Below are 19770 nucleotides of genomic sequence, written 5' to 3' on the forward strand. Positions count from 1 at the left end.
CTCTTTCTGAAGCGACAGGTAACAAACACACACTGCTTTGAAGGGCCCCTCCCTCCTGGAACACATTCCACATTCATTTCCTTTATTCCCAGTCTGGTTTCCTCCATCAGCCATGAAAACATATTAAAACGAGGACTGTCATAGTTAATGGCATTAATTGTGATTAATTAAAACATACATTTTAATTGTCTTAGGGTTCAATTTGGAAATTGTTTGACATTAAGTTTAAATGACACTTTGTTTTGTAATAAAACTGAAAAAAGGTAAAAAAGAAATAGTGTTAATGTTCACTGGATTCAGTTAAGCTCTGTGATCAGACATCAGTCCCTCCAGGAAGACGTGATGCTGCAATTTAAATTCAACCAGTCTCCATGAATTCTGCGTGACCTTGCAACTTTGTCAAGTTGCGGTGATCAGACATAATTGGCAACCTCAGCGCACAATTCATGGAGACCCGTCGAATTGAAATTATTGTTGAAACTGCAGGATTTCAACTTTCAACTTCCTGTTTGGACTGATGAATTCTTTGCATTATGGACTTGAAACGGCCTTGAAATGCAAAACCATTTAATTTTAAGCTTGTAATTCAAAACGGGATTAATGGCAACATGAATTCTGATAAATCACAGTTAAGAAAATTCAGCATTTGACAGCCATAATTTTTTTTTTTTTTTGATTTCAGGATACAAATCTAGGAAGTCCACCTGTCAAAGTGTCCTTGATCAAGACCCTGAGCCTGTTGAAATCTTTTTACCAGACGAAAACAGACCATTTAGCCTGAATTCATCTCACTTCCTTTGTTTTGTGTGTGATTTGAGGAGAGACTCTGGTTCGTCCCGTTGACCGCTGACCGTTTCCTCCGTATGTGAAGATGTGGGCGCCGTCTACCGCTCTGACCGTGTCGTCTCGGTTCGTTTCCCTCCTCAGACCACGCCCCCCTGCCGCCCCCCTCCTTCCTCCACCCTGCTGAGATTCCTCCCCAGGTCCTGCCGGGCTGGCGCTCCTCCGGTTCCTCCTGCAGAATCACTCTCTGCAGACGATGTGATTTTCTCTCACGGCTCATGATTCCCGGCGACCTGCTCCTTGGGCTCGGCCGCCGCCGCCGCCGCCGCCGAGCCGTTTCTCATCGCCGGCCAAACGAAGCGTGTTCTGACATGATGATATCTTGACTCCGACGTCAAGCCAGCCGGACGCCGGCGGTGCGTTCGTGGCTCCTGCACTTTAGTCTTTGTGAGAGAGGGAGTTCCTGCTTGTAGAGGTGATTTTTTTCTCCCTTTAAGGAACTGATTACACACGTATGCAAATCTTTTCATATCCTAGCCTCGCTACCAAAACACTGTATGTGTACCTGAGAGCAAACTTTGGCACACAAGTTCAACTTTTTGGGGGAGCTGTAGCATTTTATGATCCAAGTTATGTGATATTTCAGTCTGTTTTTAGGGGTGTAGAAAATGAGAGGGCTTCTCGTGAGCTTCTTTTGAACTCATGATGAATGTTTGGGTCGATGTGAAAATGGCTTCAAAGTCATGAATATGGACAGAAGCCACAGTAAAACATTTGTTTTTATGAAGAATGGCATGCTGAGAGGTCTAACACACACGAACACCCATCGTAATGTGTCTTTGCACAGACCTGAAGTGTAGCCAGAGACTTTTTTTCCCTCTTCTGTCCATTTAAATGTGAATTTTCAAGGAGATATAGAAAGATGGCATTCTCATTTGACAAAAACATGAGCATTTTTTGCACAATCTGTATCACTGAGTAAGTTATTGCAACAGGTAATTATTGCTACTTTTTTTTTTGTCTGGATGACCAGTGCTTCGTCGCTCAGTTACATGCCTGCCTGATAGAGAACGAGTCGAAAAGTTTTCCCTCAAAAAAGGAAAAAAAACTGAATGTCACCACAGTTGTACCTGTAAAAGAAATGTGTCTGTTTTGAGTACACAGAGTTTGAAATGCATGACAAAAGTCCTTTGCCAACATCGAGTTGAATCTAAAAGGTTTCATGATGCTTGACTTTGTTTCAGTTAGTATACGAAGGCGTGGCGACTTGATCACTTATCCTGTTGTAAAGATCTGCTTCTGTATTCCCTGAATTGCCAAAATGAATAACATGAATCCTCAGCGCTGGTTGCAGGCAACAGTTAAAAGATTAATATTTATATTAACATTCTGGGGAGTTACATTACAAAAAAAAAAAAAAAAAAAAAAGTTGAATTGTGCAATACTGTACAGAACTGTGAGACGCCAGGAAAAGGCAATACATGGATGACCGTAGGAATGTAGCTGTGAGTGGTGGACTGTCTGTGCCGCGCCTCGGTGAGATGCACTGCCGGAGGATCATGTTAACCTGCTCTTCATGCTCAGCTGGACACAAGTCTGCAGTCGCCGTTCCATCAGAGCTTCGTTCAGCCCTGCTTCCAATTCACCAGAGTCGCTGCTGATTTTTGCCCCATTTTTGAATGTAAGAGACTTTTCTGCTCCTTTAAAAAAAAAAAAAAAAACAAAAACTAACAAACAGGAATTTTAATCTCCTGAGCATGTGTGTGAAGTCTTTCTAATCGAGCCGCCTCATGCAAGCGTGAGCAAAAACCAAGCGTTGATTTGCATTTGCTTTTTGACTTTTGTCAAAACTGACTGGTAAATGATCAAGCACAGGGAGAAAACGACCTGAAACCTGCTCGGATTGATCTAATTTCAGGCGAACTCAAAGCAAACGCAGTCGGCTTTCTGCAGGCTAACATCTTTCTCGCAGACCCTCCTTCTCTGTGCACGCTTCAGGGATAAGGAAAATCACACTGTGGTGTAGAACAAGTGAAATTGCACTAAAAAAGAAACAAACATGACAGTCGTACGGTATTTGAAAGTATATCTTAGACATAGCATTTATCCTCGTTCCTCTGATACTATGCGTGTTAATGACTTTTCCAGGGAGTGATGATTTCACACATTCAGTTGCTGTTGTGTTCTTAATTTATTCTGTTTTCCATTTGAACCATTTGCACTGGAAATGAACGGATGTGTTTACAAATGACATTCACCATGCTGGTCAGGATTGCAGATATATAAATATATAACGGGAGTATTTTTGTTCACAGAGTGCTGTAACGCAGCCCTGCATCCTCAAAGCACCTCTGCACCGAGAGCAGACTTTATATGAATGCTCACATTAGGAAAGGAAGCTTTCCTCATAGTGCTCAGATGTTTTTGAATGTGGGCTGCGATCTGCTGAAAATGTTTTAAATGGACTTTTTTTTTTTAATATTTTTTTTCTGCAAAGACTAAAGTGTATTGTTACAGAGAGTCAAAGAAATTGAACATGTATTTAACTTGTGTATGAAACATTTAAGTTGTTAAACCCAATAAAATTTTCAAACAATACGAATGATGAATCATTTTAATGGGATTTCCGAGCATTTACACTCCTTTGTCACTTGATCTTTGCTCAGTAATTGTCAAAAATATATTTTTCAAGGCAATTTTACCTAAAATTCCCTTTCCTTTTTTTTTTTTTTTTTTTTTTTTGTCTAATTCCTTGTGCTTAAAATTTTCCAGCCAATACTTCTTTCATTCACGTTTCGAGGCTGAGCCTCCGTCTTTCAGCGTTGACGTTTGCAGAATTCACAATTTAGGCAGAAGGGAAGAAATTCAGGAACAAAAATAATTCAAAAACCTCTATTTGCTGACTAAAGTTCTCGATACACTTCTTTAGATAATTCCAGGCTGCAGATGGAGATGATGGAAACTCAATGATTCTTTCTTACTGAAAACATTTGCGCCGTTCATTCATCAGCTCAGGCTCAGACTGGCCTCTTTCCATGCCTGTTTGTACTTGAACTGTCCTGTTTCATTAGGAATAAAACCACAGCATAAAAATAGACTGGGCTTGATTCAACCCTCAAAACCTCCTCGTCTGTCCCCGCCACTGAACTCTGCTGTTGCTTCAAACGTACCAAACGCTATTTTGAGCTGAGCTGAACGACTGCAGCTACAGGAGAGGTTATAATAACCGAGTGAAAAAGTAAGAGAGGTATTTGTCTTTTTCACTGATAAAAAGCTCTCTGAAAACTGAAACTGGCTCAACTGGGGTGGGTGGCTGGGGTCGGAGCTCTGGGATTGTTGCCGATCATTGGTTTTGAGGGGTCTGACCTGCTTCTGATGTTCTCAGAGGTCAGGGGTCACATTTGCATGATCACACTCACGTTTGTATGATCAGGCTGATCTTTAATCACACTGTACTCTTCATACTCTGCATGTGGACTCAGTCACCTTGTTTTCTTGTGGTGGGTTAGACTAATGGCTGTCTGTAAAAGGTCTCTCCTGCTGCTCCGGTTTGTAATTTGATACCTGGATCTTCAGCTTGCATGTGTTGACAATCAGCTATGTTTCCTAACAGTGTTCTCTGTTCCTCAGCGATGTTCTCTGTTCCATCTCTGTGGAGATGTGGTGTCGTCTGGTGTGTCGGTTGTTTTTGTGCAGTTACACTTTTTTTCTTTCTCCACTCTTCCTTCCCTCTATTTCTTTCTCTTCCTGTAGATGTCAGGATTCTAACTAACCATTCATCCCACATTCTCTTCATGCACCCCCTTTCACTGGGGTTGCTCCGATAGTAGCCCCCAACAACGCCATGTCTTCTGATCTGGTCCATCAGGGTGCTGATCAGTCTGTGTTAAGCATCACTCATTGTTGAGGTATATACAGGCGTTCGGTGCGAAGGGCCTTGAAACCGTGACCTTCCGACACCGAAGCCATGAGATTCAAAGGGAAAGTCTCAGAGCCAGAAAAGTGGCAGCTGCTTTAGAGTGTCCAGACGTTCTTCAACAGCAAAGAGTTGAGAGTGGAGTCTCTCCACTGAAAAATATTCTAATGTGCATCCTATAAAATATTGATCACAGGTTGTATTAAACTGTCTTAAGTCTTATTTAAAGGGGCTGTATCATGCAAAATTCAATTTTTGTATGTTTTAACCTTGTTATATAGTTATGTTCTCACCAAAAACATCCCCAAAGCGTTTTTTTTCCTTCGTGCCTGTGTGTTTGAGCTTTCCTGGTGTTTCAGCTGCTCAGAGAGGCAGCCCCTCCCACACCGTGAAAACGCTCTGTTTCCCACGTTCACGTCACACGGAGAAGATGGCTCCCCTGAGCCCCCCTCCCGCAGGCCCTCGACAATCAGACTTGCTGCTTTTTGTATCTCCGATTTTGAGGATAAACTTTAACCATCGTCTGAAAGCAACAGTCAAGCAAGAGCAAGAGTCTGAAGGGTCTGAAGGGTCTGAAGGGTCTGGAGGGTCTGAAGGGTCTGGAGGGTCTGAAGGGTCTGAAGGGTCTGCGCTTGGTGAGTTTCTCACAGGAAAAGACGTTTTCGCGTGTATTTCCGTGTAGAGAAGCTAGAGCTAAAGAGCTAAAGCTAACCAGCGTATTTGTTTTGAAGCGCTGATTGGTTGAAGTACGCTGTCAGTCAAAGTCCACAGGGGGAGAGGTGGGATTTTCAGTGAAACGGAGCATTTTCTCTTCCGGGTTTCAGAATTAGCCCCAGAAAATCTTTTATTTCACACAAAATGACTTTTCCTTAGCGCCAAAAATAAACTATTACCATGTTAATGCCATTTCTAGGGTTTGGACTAGCTAAAAAAGCAGGATACAGGCCCTTTAAGACTTTAAGATCGATCACTTGTCGTGATTTGGCACACTGGAATTTAGACCTTGGTTTGATATTCAGTTGCAGAAGAAAAAGTGTATTAAAAAAAAATAAAAAGAAATTCCAAGTCTATGGTGGCAAGCTGCAGTGATGTCTGTAAAAAAAGAAAGAAAGAAAAGAAAAAAAATCAAGAAGAGCTTCTGAACAGACAACACTGTTGTGGCACAGCCACATTTTGTGTTGTTTTTCCTTTTATCTCTTCCTCGTCTTCTCACTTTAAACTCTTCAGCTGAGAACTTGTGCAGAGCTGGTTCAGATCTGGTGTATTTTTAGAACAAACATTTCTCTCCACAGAATACAAAGTGGCAGTGTCAAAGCCCCAGTGCTGCTCAGACTGTGTTTTCGACACACAGGCGGTGTTTCGGTATGGAAGCTGGAGGATATGAACACACAGAGGACGTCTCCCGCGGCTCTCAGGTTCTCTCCGTCTCGCCTTCTCCTCGTTTCACTGTGCTTGAGCCGCGCTCTTCCCCATTTACGCCTCCGATGCGGCAAACCTTCCATTTATGACTCCTCCAAATTAGATTTAGTCCCTTTTAACCAGCCATCAACCCGAGTGCGAGTGGAGAAGTCGCTCTGTGAGAATCTCTCCTCGTTGCTCTCTCATTACAATCCAGTCATATTGATTATTTCACTCCTCTCCGCTCATCCAAGCAGAGAACCGAGGAACGATCACACACACACACACACACACACACACACACACACTGCTAACTTCAGAGTCATTAGTTATCCAATAACAGGGAAAAAACAAGTCAAACACAGAGAAAACACACAGCCTGGAATTGAAAGGTTTTCGTTCTAAACGGCTTCAGAGTTTTTAAATCGGTTTCATCTTTTCCAGATTGCAGATAATGTTTCTGTGAAATGTCTAAATTGAATGTAAACGTTGTAGAAGTTGCTAAAATAAAAATAAGAACTGATTTCAATGAAGAACCTGAGAATGGACGGACCATCCTCCTTCCACTCTTACTCCTTTCAAATGAATAGATGAATGAGTCAATATTGTAAATGTGACATTCTGAATGTGATTAGCCTTCTTTATTGTTCGTTATCCTTTTGTCAGAGCGCTCGGCGATGTTGATGGGGTCAGCGCCGCCACTGATTTTCTCGCTGCCTTTTTATCAGCAGCCTGTAATGATTCCTGGAAATATCTCTCTCGTGTTCGCTCCACCGGATGAGTCACACTTTTGTTTTTCTTCCTGCTGATTTTAACCTCCTCTGAAAGAGCATGGAACGCCGTGATCCATGTTTGGGGAGAACATGCAAACTTCAGGCAGAAAGGACACAGCGGTAAAACTACTGATCCACCCATTTTCCACCAGACATGATTTCCTTCACATTTCTTATAATAAAACTACGTTTTCCACATGTCCCAGCTCTCCTGCCTCATTTGGAGCTGCTCACCTGTTTCCACTCAGCCCCCCCCCCCCCCCCCCCCCGGTTCATCCCTCATGCCACAGCGTCTGTTCACCTGCCAAAGCCTCTCAGCCTCTCATCTCTCTCTCTCCCTCGGTTTTCTGTGATCCACGCCTGACTTTCGCCTCCCTTTGTCTTCCTGGAGCTGCCCTGTACGTTTTCTATTTTTAGCAAATGACTGTAATCTGCCTGTTTTTGTGCTTTTCGAGTGTCGAGCCTCATCACAGCTGCACACGTTTCACTTCAGGTTGTCATTTTTGCGACACTGAGTTGTTTCATCGTGGGTTTCTTCAGAGTCTGTTGTTACAATTCTAGAATCTGTGGTGATTTATGGGGGTACTGTGTAAAATCTAAGCACAAACAAACCGATGAACACTCGGAGGTGTTGAGACACTTTGATACTCGATCGGCACTTGAAACCCTCCATGTTTTGTGGTTTAATGATAATCCTGTGATTGGTTTGAATCTGGATGATATAGATTTCACGGTGTAGCAACACAGATGTGACTATATGACTCCATACACCACCCTGTGGTGGAAACTCGTATTGCAAGACCAAATGAGTTCAGGCTAGTTGGGTGAAATGAAGGGAAATAAGTCGAGTTTTAGGGTGTTTTCAGGAGTATTTAGTCCCTGAGTTAAAATGGACTCATGACTGAGTGCGGCCTTTTTTTAACAGCGGTATTTTTACTTCTGATTGACGATGACTTGACATGTAATATTAGTGGTAAACAGTTCCAGCACTCTTTCCTCTTCTTCCAGCAGCACATCACAAACCATGGTAGAGAAAGCTATCACGGCCGCCGGTTCGTCTCGGCTGATTTACAGTGAGCAGAGCAGGCGGCATATTGATCCTGTTCGGTACGGGCTTCCTACTTTCTGGCCCTCCAGAGGAGAATTTACCCGCCGTCGTCTCATCCGTCCAAACAGCCGTAATGAGGAAGGAGATGTAAAAGTCACCCGGCTGGGAATAACGGCAGGCTTTATTAGACGGCCTCTCCTCCAGGCCTCCATATGCTGCACCGAAAGGTGTGAAACGACGAGCGAGGCGGAGCCCGGAAGCCGTTCTCAACATCTCATAAGTTTTCATTTGAAGAGAGCAGAGCTTCTGTTTCTTTTTTTGCAGCGCATGCTGGACTCAGCTCTGTATTTTAGAGTTTTCCCTCCAACAGAAAACCTTCCATCTGACTTTTGACTCGGCCTGTAAACATAAAACATCCAATGCAATTACATAATATGACTGCTGATGAAATGTCCCCACAGTGCACTTCAGTTTAAAATACTGAAAACAGCCTAGGGAGATTAATAATATAATGCAATCATGTGAAAGCTTTCATATTTTAAGGTTGTGTAATATTCCCAATTTGTGACTAAAGCTTTGCGGCGTTTCTTACTCAAACAGATGAAAAAAAAAAATCTTTTTCTGCTTGGTTATGAATTATAATTATATTTATTTACAACACTAATCCCCCCAAAAAAGGCTTGGATAATTTGATCTATTTTGGGCTGTAAATTTTAATTGCATGGAAAGTAAATCATTGCATCCCTTTTTTCACGTCCAGGCGTCGGTTAAACGGTTTTCGGAGCAGTTAGAAGTTATTTGAAGTTAATATGTGTGTGTGGGTTTCCTAAAAGTTGACTGATGACTGCAGTCGTCGTTCTGAATGTGAGAGTGACTCAAAACAAACATGTCTGCACTTCTAACCAGAGTGTTTTTTCGTGATCTTTTTGGTCTCCAAAATTGGTTTTTGGTGTCCCGAAGAGAATTTGAGCTTGAGCAGGAGTTCTAGAACTGTGAAAACTCGTCTGCTTCCCCCAACATCAGCCCTGCTGTTTCCCCCCCCCCCCCCCCCCCCCCGGACGCCATGTTTGATGTGTTGTTTGCTTCAAACTAGTTGCATTTATACTCATCTCTCAGACGTCTCTCACACGCACTGCCAGTCAGATTTCCTCCTTTTTTCGTCTCAGTACACCTCCACGCCCAGCCTGTCCTGCGGTCCTTCTCCTCCTTCCATCTCCACCTCCCTCCCTGCTCCTCCTGCTCCTTCCTCCACACTGCTGCATTATTCACGCTGAGTGCTGTTTGGAATGGCTGCCGTCGTCCCTGAGCGCCGCGCCGCTCATCGCGCTCCGTAGAGCATCGCTCTGCAGTTTAACCCTTCGCGAACGGAGCCCGAATCAGGTCGAAATCCCGCCTTCACACAGGGCATGCTTTCTCTTTTCAACCCACAGTCCAGAATCTGGATAAAATCCCGCCAGGCACACGTTCGTTCGAACTCTTTCCTCCCCAAACATCAGCCGGGGCTCCAGTGAGACGCTTTAAGGAGCAGCTGCCGGCAGATGTGGGGCCACAATACAACAGAACGAGATGTATTTTATTTATAGCCGAGGCACTTTGACTGCAGGCGGCTCGGCGCAGAGCAGGGACAGAGCGCCGCGAGAAGAAAGAAACAGGGAAAAGGGAGGAAGCATCTTTGCATTTTTAATAACTTTACAAAGGTAGAGACACAAAGAGATGCACAGGGTCACTGGAAAGTTGCTTCAGTGAAACGGCCCAGCAACGCGAGCGACGCGGATCCATCAACGGCGAGCAAATGCAGCAAAACTCAGCATCAGGCTGGATTTACCTCCATGAAATCCATCAGTTACAAAAACAGAGAATGAAGTGAGCTTTATATGAAATCCCAACTGTTTAGTTTGAGGCGAAGCAGAGAAAAAGCTTCAGTGCTGCTTTTTGTAAAACACTTCCAGTCTGAAGTTTAACTCTTCCTCATTCTTCAGACTGAAAGACACAGTGAAAAAGGAAAAAAAAAACCTGCCGCTTTAACTGTAGTGCTGATAATGAGCGGGGCATCAGGGTTGAAACTCCACTGCATTTTTCATGCAAACTGTCTTTTTATAGCTGTGCCAGAGTTGAGAGGCTGTTCGCCAGTTTGCTGGAGAAATGGGACTTATTGACGTCAAACCAGACCGGCACATTTAATCCGCCGCGCTTCACGTTTTGCTCTCCGAAGAAGCTGAAATTCAGCCTTCCTGTTTGTTTGGGTTGGCAGCGGCTGTAAGCAGCCTGTTTCACCCTCACCTGATTGAATGGAGGTGCGAGGAGCCGCGCACGCCGACAGCTGGAGTGTTGTGGTTCATGGTGAAATTTAATTTTGGAAGCATTTCTTGTTTTTAGTAATGATAACACTAATTCTAATGCTAACAGAAGGCAAGAAGTCACACAAAAACCACAGTTTGCTTCAACTGGCGGGAAAAAGACGAGTCTAATAATGAATAAAGCAGAAATACACGAGTTTTATTAAACTATTGGGACAATTAAATAAACCAAACAAACCCTGACCTGTCACTGATGTTTAATGAAGTCTGGACTCACGTTTGTGTGCCTGAAACAATTTGCATGTGTGTGTGTGACATGCAGTTCATGTGTTTCCTCACCTGTTCACAGGTGTTTTTCTTTCATTTGGGTTTTTATTTTTTTTGCCCTGGATGCGGACTGCCAGGCTCACACACATCCCGCTGCTGACTTGTAATTCTGCCTCTGTGTCTCCTCAGATAAACATCCTTTCTATTACTGTATACAAACATCACAGAGAGTGGACTGAGTGAGCCTGGGAATATTGAAACGGCCGCTGAAGTCTGGAAATCTTCAACAACCCCTCCATGCATGAGCTGCATTTCATTTCCCGTTTACTTGACTTCAAGTGCTCTGCAAACATTCGAGACAAAAAACAATGTTTGCACAAATATTTTCCAAATTCTTTTTTTATTTCTACTGAAAACAAGTGGAGGGGGGTCTCTCTTCATGCTCATCCAGTCACACTGCCTGTGCAGCAGGGATGCAGGATGTGAGAACGGAGGGGAAAAAAAAAGCCTTCCTGCAGTAAAAGTGCAGCCCGGGCATCTCCTGTCGCTGATAATTGACAATAAATTGTAAGATGTCACCACAAGTGACGGAAGAGCGTCTTCCGCCGCCTCGCTGTAAAAAACAAAGGCTCACAAATGGCCACATTGAGAAAGAAAGGAAAGAAAGAAAACTGAGGAATAGAAGGAGAGAAGATGATTCACCAGTCAGCAGAAGCCTCAGATTCACAGCTGGAGTTACCCCCGTCCAGGGCGGCCAGAGGGGGGAAGCTATCCGGGGCGGCAGCATGGGTCAGTGGTTCAGCCTGCCGCCTCACAGTGTTTCAGGCCACCGGTTTGAGTCTGGCGGTTCAGGGTGGAGGGGGGCCTCGCGGTCCTGGGGGTTGTGCTGAGAGGTTTGTTTCTTCTCCCTTTGCTTGGCCTTTGATTTGCATTGCGTCGTGATTCACATGTCCAGGGCAAACAAATGAATAAAACTTACCCAAATCAGATCATCTTCATTATTTTCAGGTTAAAAAAACTAACAAAAGAAAACAAAACATGCAAATTTTGAAGATCGATATATTAGAAAACTTCATTTTTGCGAGTATGCTGCTGTTGAAGTTCTTTAAAAAAAAAAAAAAAAAAAACTACAGGTTTTCCTTTCCATAAATACAATGTATGAAATAAGATGTTGAAAATATTTTTTCATTCTTTAAAAAAAACAATACTGACTGAAAAAAAATTGTCTTTACAACCTTTTTTCCAGATACTGAATGAATAAATCTCAGAGATTTAACAATATGTTTTTTTATTATCATAATTGTTCATATTTTATGTCAACCGAAGAAGTGCAAAAATAAATAGCATTAAAAAAGAAACAAAAGTCAGTGTGGAACACACACACACACGTTGCTGTTTTTGTTGATTAAATGGGATTACAGTCCAGGGTGTGTGTGTGTGTGTGTGTGTGTGTGTGTCCTGTCCTGTGTTTCCAGTCTGGGACGTGTCTGAAATACCGCCGCCGTCTGCTCCGCCTGCTCCGTCTGATTAGCAGGCGCCATATTTGGAAGTCGTCATGCTTGTTTGAAATATCGTAGAAAATCTGACCGAATGTCACCGAGCCACAGACTGACCGTCTGAGCTGGAACCAGATGAGCGGGTTGGTCGAGTGCGAACCGTCCGTGCGCTCGGCGGAGGTGAAAAGTCTTCCTGGTTGCTGTAAAACTTGCGGCGGTTTAATCTTCGGCGGGTTATTGTGTAAATACTTATATGAGGGCTCTGGCTTCCTGTCAGCAGCTTTTCCAGCAGGTTCACACTCCGTCTCCTAATAACTCCCGGAGTGTGGGAAGAGGAACGGCCTCACAGGACCGACACACACTTCAGGCTGTTCCTCTGGAGACACAGTTGTTGAAGGGCGTCGGACTCGTAATCCATCATTTACCCCTGACTTTTCCTCTGAACACACAGAGCGATGTTGATCAAAACTCCAGAAAATATCCAAACCAAGCTCTTGGTCTTGGAGCCAAATCCGACCTGATCTGGTCGGGGACTCCGCCCACCTTTTCTCAGACTGGCTGGGAACTTTTGCCGCTCCTAAAAAGCTAGACGCATTTCTCCCACTCAGCAGGTCCCGAGATCCCAACGTCTTCAAGTGAGACTACAAAAGCTCCTGTTGTGTTTCTGGGTGTCTGTTTCCATGGCAACGTTTGGGGCTCTGAGCCACTGAAAACGAGAAAATGGCTCCCGACGTGGAACTTCCTGAAAACTCTCAGACTCTGTGTGCAGTTCAGGAAAGGCCCGTTCCTCCCATGGGTCGCTCATAGCGTCTTATTCTCTGGGTCAAATATAAAAACAAATCGCAGCTCTACTGGGGCCCCAACATGAAACGTTTCAGTGTGTCTGCCTTTTCCAAAATGGACATCATTTTCAAAATGCTGACGTGTAAACATGACAACTTGTCTTGAATGAAAATGCATGTTTACTTGCTGTGTAAATAGAGTCCAAGCAGTTTAGTTTCCCTCTTTATCGTCATTGAGCAGGAAAAGTCCTCCTGATCTCTTCACATACCGCCTGACTTCTGCTCCATGATGAACGTTACTGCTGCAACAGCAATAATTCTGTCCTGCTGCATGTACGCCTATTTAATAAAAAGCACCGTCTTTAAATCCTGGATGAACCCTCTGAAGGTGTAAATCAATACGCCATCGGCGTTGAGCTGAGAGGAGCTGCACCTCCAAGCAAAAAGTGCTTTTCAGTGTTTACAGGATAACAGCTTTATGCCGTCGGCTTCAGTGATTTAATGAAGTTTCGTGTGGTGTGTGTGTGTGTCCAGAAAAGCGTTCTAATGAAGTTTTATGCATCTAAATAACATGAAACAGAAACTAAGTTACAACTACATAAAGAAAAACACACAAAAAAAACACACAGATGAGCACAAATCTTTTAAAATCCGATCAGTGAATTAAAAATATAACGTGTCAGAAGTTAAAAGAATTGATCCTCCTGCAGCCTTTCACCTGGATTCATGTCTCAGAGGCAATATGGAGACTTTTTTTAATTCAGTTCCTGAAGTCGAAGCCAGAGCTGGCTGTTTGTTATCAGAACTTCCAGATGTTTCCAGATGATCTTTACTTCTGTCGCTGCAGCCGTCGTCTATGTTCAGCAGAGGGTTTTCTTCCTGTTCCATCACCGTCTATAAATCAGATTTAGCGTTTAAATAGTCCTAAAAACATGTTTCAGCAACACGTTGCGAACCCACACACAAAATCTCTCCTCATAAATAGATGGACCATCAAATTACAGGAAGCATCAAGAACAGACGCTGCGGGCACAAAGAAAGAATCCTGATATTCAGCGTTATTGATTTAGATCTTACGTAACAGTAAACAGAAGCAGAAAGCAGCTGCTGTTCGTGTGGAAATAAGCCGCCGCCGCTGCTGCTGCGTGTCCGTCGCTGATATTTAAAGAAGTTTTCCCGAACTGTCCGAGCCGCTCCGGAGGAGGAGAGCTGTTTTCAGGGCCCACTCGCTGCTCGGCTCCCGGTCCAGTGTTTACCAGTTCAATCATCCCTGCTGCTTTCTCTGCTGCCGCTCCGCGTTCAGTCACATCAGGGGTCAAAGGTCGGAAGAAACACTGGGTGCTGCTGGATATCATCAATGAAGGAAAACTAACATGATCCACACCTAGAAATACAAACCTCTTATTCACTCATTAGTCGAAGCTTGTTCAATTCAAACTAAATAAAATAAAAAAAGCAGTGCGATATTCCGTCCGTCGCTCCTGTTTCAACCAGCAGGCGAATATCTGATCATTTTGGCCATTTTAAATGTGATGAAGCTCATCGTGTAATACTTTTCCAGTGCTGTAATTAGATATCTGAGCCTCTAATAAAATTTCCCCAGTAATGTCATTAAGTTATTACAGGAAGGAGTGGCATTGAAGTCTTTTCACGATGAGGTAACTGCTGCCAGTATTTTGATGATGGATCAGTGATGCTGCGGTTCTTGGAGATAAAAGCTCTTTTTTTTTCTGTTTTGTAGTTTTTGTGCATGTCGCTCTTCAAAAAACACACATCTGTGGATCCAGTAGTCGTAATACTCATCTGCTAAGGTTGTATAATGAGAAGAGCAGCAAATGTTGGACGTCGTGAAAGAAGCTGGTTTCTCTGACACGACTGGTGTCTTTTTGTAGTTTTTAATCATTTTTTTTCTTTTGTTTTTACAGATTAAGTACAAAAAGCTTCATCCTGCAACATCAGACGTCAGTTTAATTTTACAAATAACCGACTTTAACTTCAAGATGAATCGGTAATCCTCACGTTGGTCATTACTTTAAACGTGAGGATTAATATTTTTAGCTGTGCAGCGGCATTAGAGGCCTGCGCAATCATCAGATGTATGCTCGGTGGATTAGATCCACGAGGGTTTTTGATATTTGTGCTTAATAAAATCAAATCGCAGCACCTCTGCAGGTCACTTCTTTCTTTTTTTACATAACATGCATTTCATAACTTTCTTCGTAGGACTTCTGTTCACATCCTGCTCATGACTTTATCCGTCTGCAACTGAGAATACAGAAGAAAATGTACAGGTTTTCAAAACTTAAAGGAAAACCTTCAGTAGCAGCAGACCTTCAAAGAGACACTTTATTTTGAAATCTCCTGATTTTGTCCATTTGACAGAGTGATTTGTCCTGCTGTAATTTCTGTTTTGAGCCCCGGACCTTCTCACGTCCTCTGTCCCTGTTCATCACCGCTCGCTGCAGCGTTGGCTGTTTTTATTTTTTTCCCTCTGCGGCCTGAAGAGTGTGAATTATCGCCCGACACCTCCGGCTCGCCCTCTGCCCACACTCTGCCTTTCACTGGCTGCATCAGGCCGCAGCCTCTCGGCTCTTTCTCAGAGAAGAAGATGGAGTAGGTGTTCCAGAGAAGCATCCCTGCACCTTTTTTTTTTTGTTTTGTTTTTATATTATGATTATAAATAAAACTCAGATCTTTGTTTGTTGGTGCTGAAAAGTAATGGGGGTGGCTAATGTACCAAAGCTGCTCGTTTGAGCAGCAGCATCGTGTCAAGAGGTGTTTTTCTATGTTTTTTTGTTTTGTTTTTTGGCCCACACCTCAGAGTCCACATGCTTTCAGAGAAAACCGTCGTCAGCGTTCAGTGTTTTCCATTTCCAAACCCGTTTATTAACAGGCTGAATCGAGTCAGCGGCTCGTGGTGTCTAATAAGATCACGAACTTCCAGGGAAATTAAGAATTACTGTGAGATGTTTCCCAGAGACGACTGTAAGAAAACGTGATTAAATTCTCTTGACAGCCCTTTAGCACGTCATTTTTGTGTTTTCGTTTCAGGAAAGTCTTGTGTTGTGTTCACATCAGCCTTTTGAAAACGACGTGAAGCGTCATGTACACGAGCGTTACGGAGTTACTGAGCTCCACTGAGCCTGACTGCGTGAGATTACTGAATACTGAGCGTACTGAACGCTGCTTTGCTGCCGGCTTCCTGTTTTCTGCCCTTTGTGTGCGTTTGGGCGCTGGATCCCTCACCGCAGTGTGAAGCAACACACTTCTTTCTCTTCGTGACCGAGTCTTGCATCACACCGTTGTTGGTGGAGAGCCGTGCGACTTGTGCAACAGCGCGTGTTTGTTCAGAGTGACCACATGTGACAATGCAGGGAACAAGACAAAGAAAGGGCCTCGGCGCTCTGACGGCCCCTCCGCCGGTTTGGAAAGAAAATGGAACAAATATGCAAATGCCTGTTTGCATTCGGGCGAGGGAACGCTGCAGATGCAAAGCGAGAACATTAAAATTCAGACCCGCAGGATAAACCGCATTCAGGCTGCAGGCCACTGTGGCTCCTTCTCATCTGGGCCCGTTAGTGAAAATGTGTCATGTGGATGTGTTTCCATGAGGTGAAGCGTCCGTGCTTCAGCTCGTGAAAAGTGAAAAGTGCTCACTCAGCACTTCCCAAACGGCGCCCTCCCAGAATGAGATCCTCCGCAGAGCAAAGACCCCGACCGGCAGACTGCAGCACCCACCGTGCATCGACTGCCCCTCACCCATCAGCAGTTGTCTCCATGTCTTCTGATCGGAGGTCATTAGCATTGACAAGATAAAGACAAAATACCCACAGTTCACTGGGGAATCCTCACAATGACCGTGAAGAAAAACCATCAACAGAAACCCAGGTAACCACGCCGGTGATGCTGAAGCCTCTGGACACTCACACCACTCCTCAAGGCACCAAAGCGTAATGTACTGTCTCTTCTGCTATCATCCAACGTGTGAGCTTTATTGTGAAGGTACAGATAGTCCTGGGTGTTTTCTGCCCTGGGGGGTCGTTTGGCCTGCCTGGAGGTCTGGGTCTTGGATTCAGCCTCTCATCTGCATCTGTATGCAGGGTTCTTCTTATTCTGGGTTCGTTCTGATAAATTACAACATTATGGGTGTATTGAAACTAGGGGTGTCAAAAGATAGCGTTTGAAATTTGCGATTCATTGCAGTATTTGTGCAGTTAATCGCAATTAATCCAGTTTGAATTGCATGTTTAAAATTATGTTATTTTGCATTTCAGGGCAGTTTTAAGCCATAATGTGAAACATTTCTAAACAGAGTGTCTTAATAGGGAATTTAAACACAATGAAGGGATTACCTTTTTGACCTTTTTGTATTTTCTTTCAAAATAAAGTGTCATGTAGATCACCTTAATACAATGTTTATGAAAAATACAGTTTTTAAATTAAAAAATGTGCTATTTTCATTCACTGATCTAATTAAAAAATCTAACTTAAACTAAATATTCCAACAGATGAAACCAGGAAACAACTTCAAGTATTAAGAGGAATAAAGAACCGCAGGGACTCAGTATATCAGATCACTCTGGTGATCAATCCAGGGCCACAGGAGGATGTTTGTTCCATTTTCAAGCTTCGAATGAAGAATCTAATCCTCATAATTCACCTGAAAAAAGAAGAACAGTGTCTCAATGTCAGTAAAATGAAATGAGAACTCAGACTGCACCATTAGACACGAGATTCACAGCCGAGTTCTAACTTTTCTCAACCCCAATCCTAATTCTGCGATTAGGAACCTGAAACACTACCATCTACAAGCTGCACAGACCTCTGGAGCTCAGTGCTCATATACGTAATCTTTACATTTTTTATTGTTTGTCTCAAATATTTTCACATTTCTGAACAGGAGGTCCTGGGTCTCTGTGGAGGAATCATCAGAGTTCATTCACAATACTGTTGCACTGATCTTATTTTAATGGTTATTAATTCCAGACAGCTGCATGTTTTCCTTTGAAATGCATGCAGTGAATACTTTCTGAGTTAGTTGATGGTCTTGATGATGATGATGATGATGATGATGAAGGACACCTCGTTACCAAACCGAGCGCCGGGTCATCTGGGAGAAGGATCTCCATTTGCACGTCTGCTGGGTGAAGCGGATGAACGTGATGGCAGTTGGATCACGGGGGAGACGGAGCAGCTGCCTCCTCCGCCGCGAGTCCAGCTGAAAGACTTTCTCCACTAATTAAATCTAAGAACGTATAATCGACACCTTTTGGAGGCTAACTCGTAATGTTACATAGTGAACATCACAAATGAGTTTTGTAAGGACGCTGCTGAAGAAAATAAAACGTATGAAATGGTTTTTGACAAAGTGATTTGATTTTATGTTGAGAATTACAGGATGATTTTGGTGTTAGAAACAAACTGTATTACTAATCCTATATCATCACGTTTCAGCACCTTTTTCTTTTAGAAATTATTACATTTATATCATTATTTAATAAATATATTTAATACTGTGACTGAAATTGTATTTCGAAACTGCCGCTGCAGCTTGGCTCTGGCTCCATTGCGCCACGTCTCCGTTCTAAAGATGGATGAATGGGTGGATTGATCGATCCCTTCTGATCATCCATCCATCCACACCTCTTCATCCAGCTGACTGTCCCCAGCGGCTGCATGGAGCCGGTCCCAGTGGAGAACAGGCACAGGCAGGACACAACCCGGACAAACACACACACTCACCTTCACGCTGACTGCCATGAGATGAACTCAAGTACAGGACCAGGAGAAAACAGGCATGTGCACAAGGAGAACATGCAAACTCCACCCAGAAAAGTCGCCGCGGTGATTAAAGGATGCATCATTTGTTCACTGAACCAGCCTCTTCTGATGGATCCTGTTGATTTTATTCTTTATTGGGGAGCGTAACCAAACTGCACATTTCTTCTAATCAATCGAAGGTAAATCAATGATTCAAAGTTTGTGCTGATGCTTGAGATCACAGCTTCGTTCCAGAAATCACTGTTTTCTTTACGCTTCGCCAAAAGACAATCAATGCTGCTGTTTGGCTCTTCGGTTTAATTGCTCCCGGTCGATGCACCTGACTGATGCATCGATTATAAATCACAACAACATGCTTGAACACCCTAAACATGAACCGAGTGCACAAAAAGAGAAGCCAGTTTCTCTGTCCAATGCATCTAGTCTGTCATATTTAGGGTAATTCTTCTTTTATACGCTGATAACATGTTTTATTCCAGGGCGGAAGCATCTGAAGGTGAATATGTGATCAGTGCAGTCGGTTTTGTACAAACTTTCAAGCAGAGAGAAAGTGAGTGTGTGTGTGGGTGTCTGGCTCTGTGTGTCCTGTGATGGGACCTGTCCTGGTGACCCCTGCCCTCGCTCACAGTAAGCTGGTTTGGCTCCGGCTCCTCGCCGAGCTGCACAGGATTAAGCAGTGTTGAAGATGGATAAAGAGATTATTATGGCACTTTCTCGGTTTTATTGATTGTTTGTTGTGGTTTTTTTTTTTTTTTCCCAGATTTGAGCAGGTTTTATCTGGAGTTTATAGACTGGAATTTTTCAGTCAGATATGGCAGACCTGTTAGCACCTAAAGAGGGACACACACATGTCACACACATTTAGGACATACAGGAAACAGTTCAGCCTGAGTGGGCTCGACCAGTAAAATAGTGCCATAATAACCTTTGCGTTTAAACTTTAAAGCTTTTCTTTGTTGTAGGACATGATAAAAACATCTATATTTTCACAAAACCAAGCAATTACGAGTGAATACTATAATCTGAAAATGAAGCCAATTCTTAATGATACATTCTGGTGCGAAACAAGGCGATGTGTTAAAAAAAAAAAAAAAAACTTCTCTTGAGCTTGAGTGAATCCTGAATGTTTTTGCGAACTTTCTATACCAGCATCACTGCTCAGGTCTCAGCCTTGTGTTGTGTCCGCTACTCCTCAGAAATCTGTGAAAAGACAAGTCTAGTTTTCTTTA

The sequence above is a fragment of the Salarias fasciatus genome, chromosome 7, assembly GCF_902148845.1.
Source record: "Salarias fasciatus chromosome 7, fSalaFa1.1, whole genome shotgun sequence".
NCBI lineage: Eukaryota > Metazoa > Chordata > Actinopteri > Blenniiformes > Blenniidae > Salarias > Salarias fasciatus.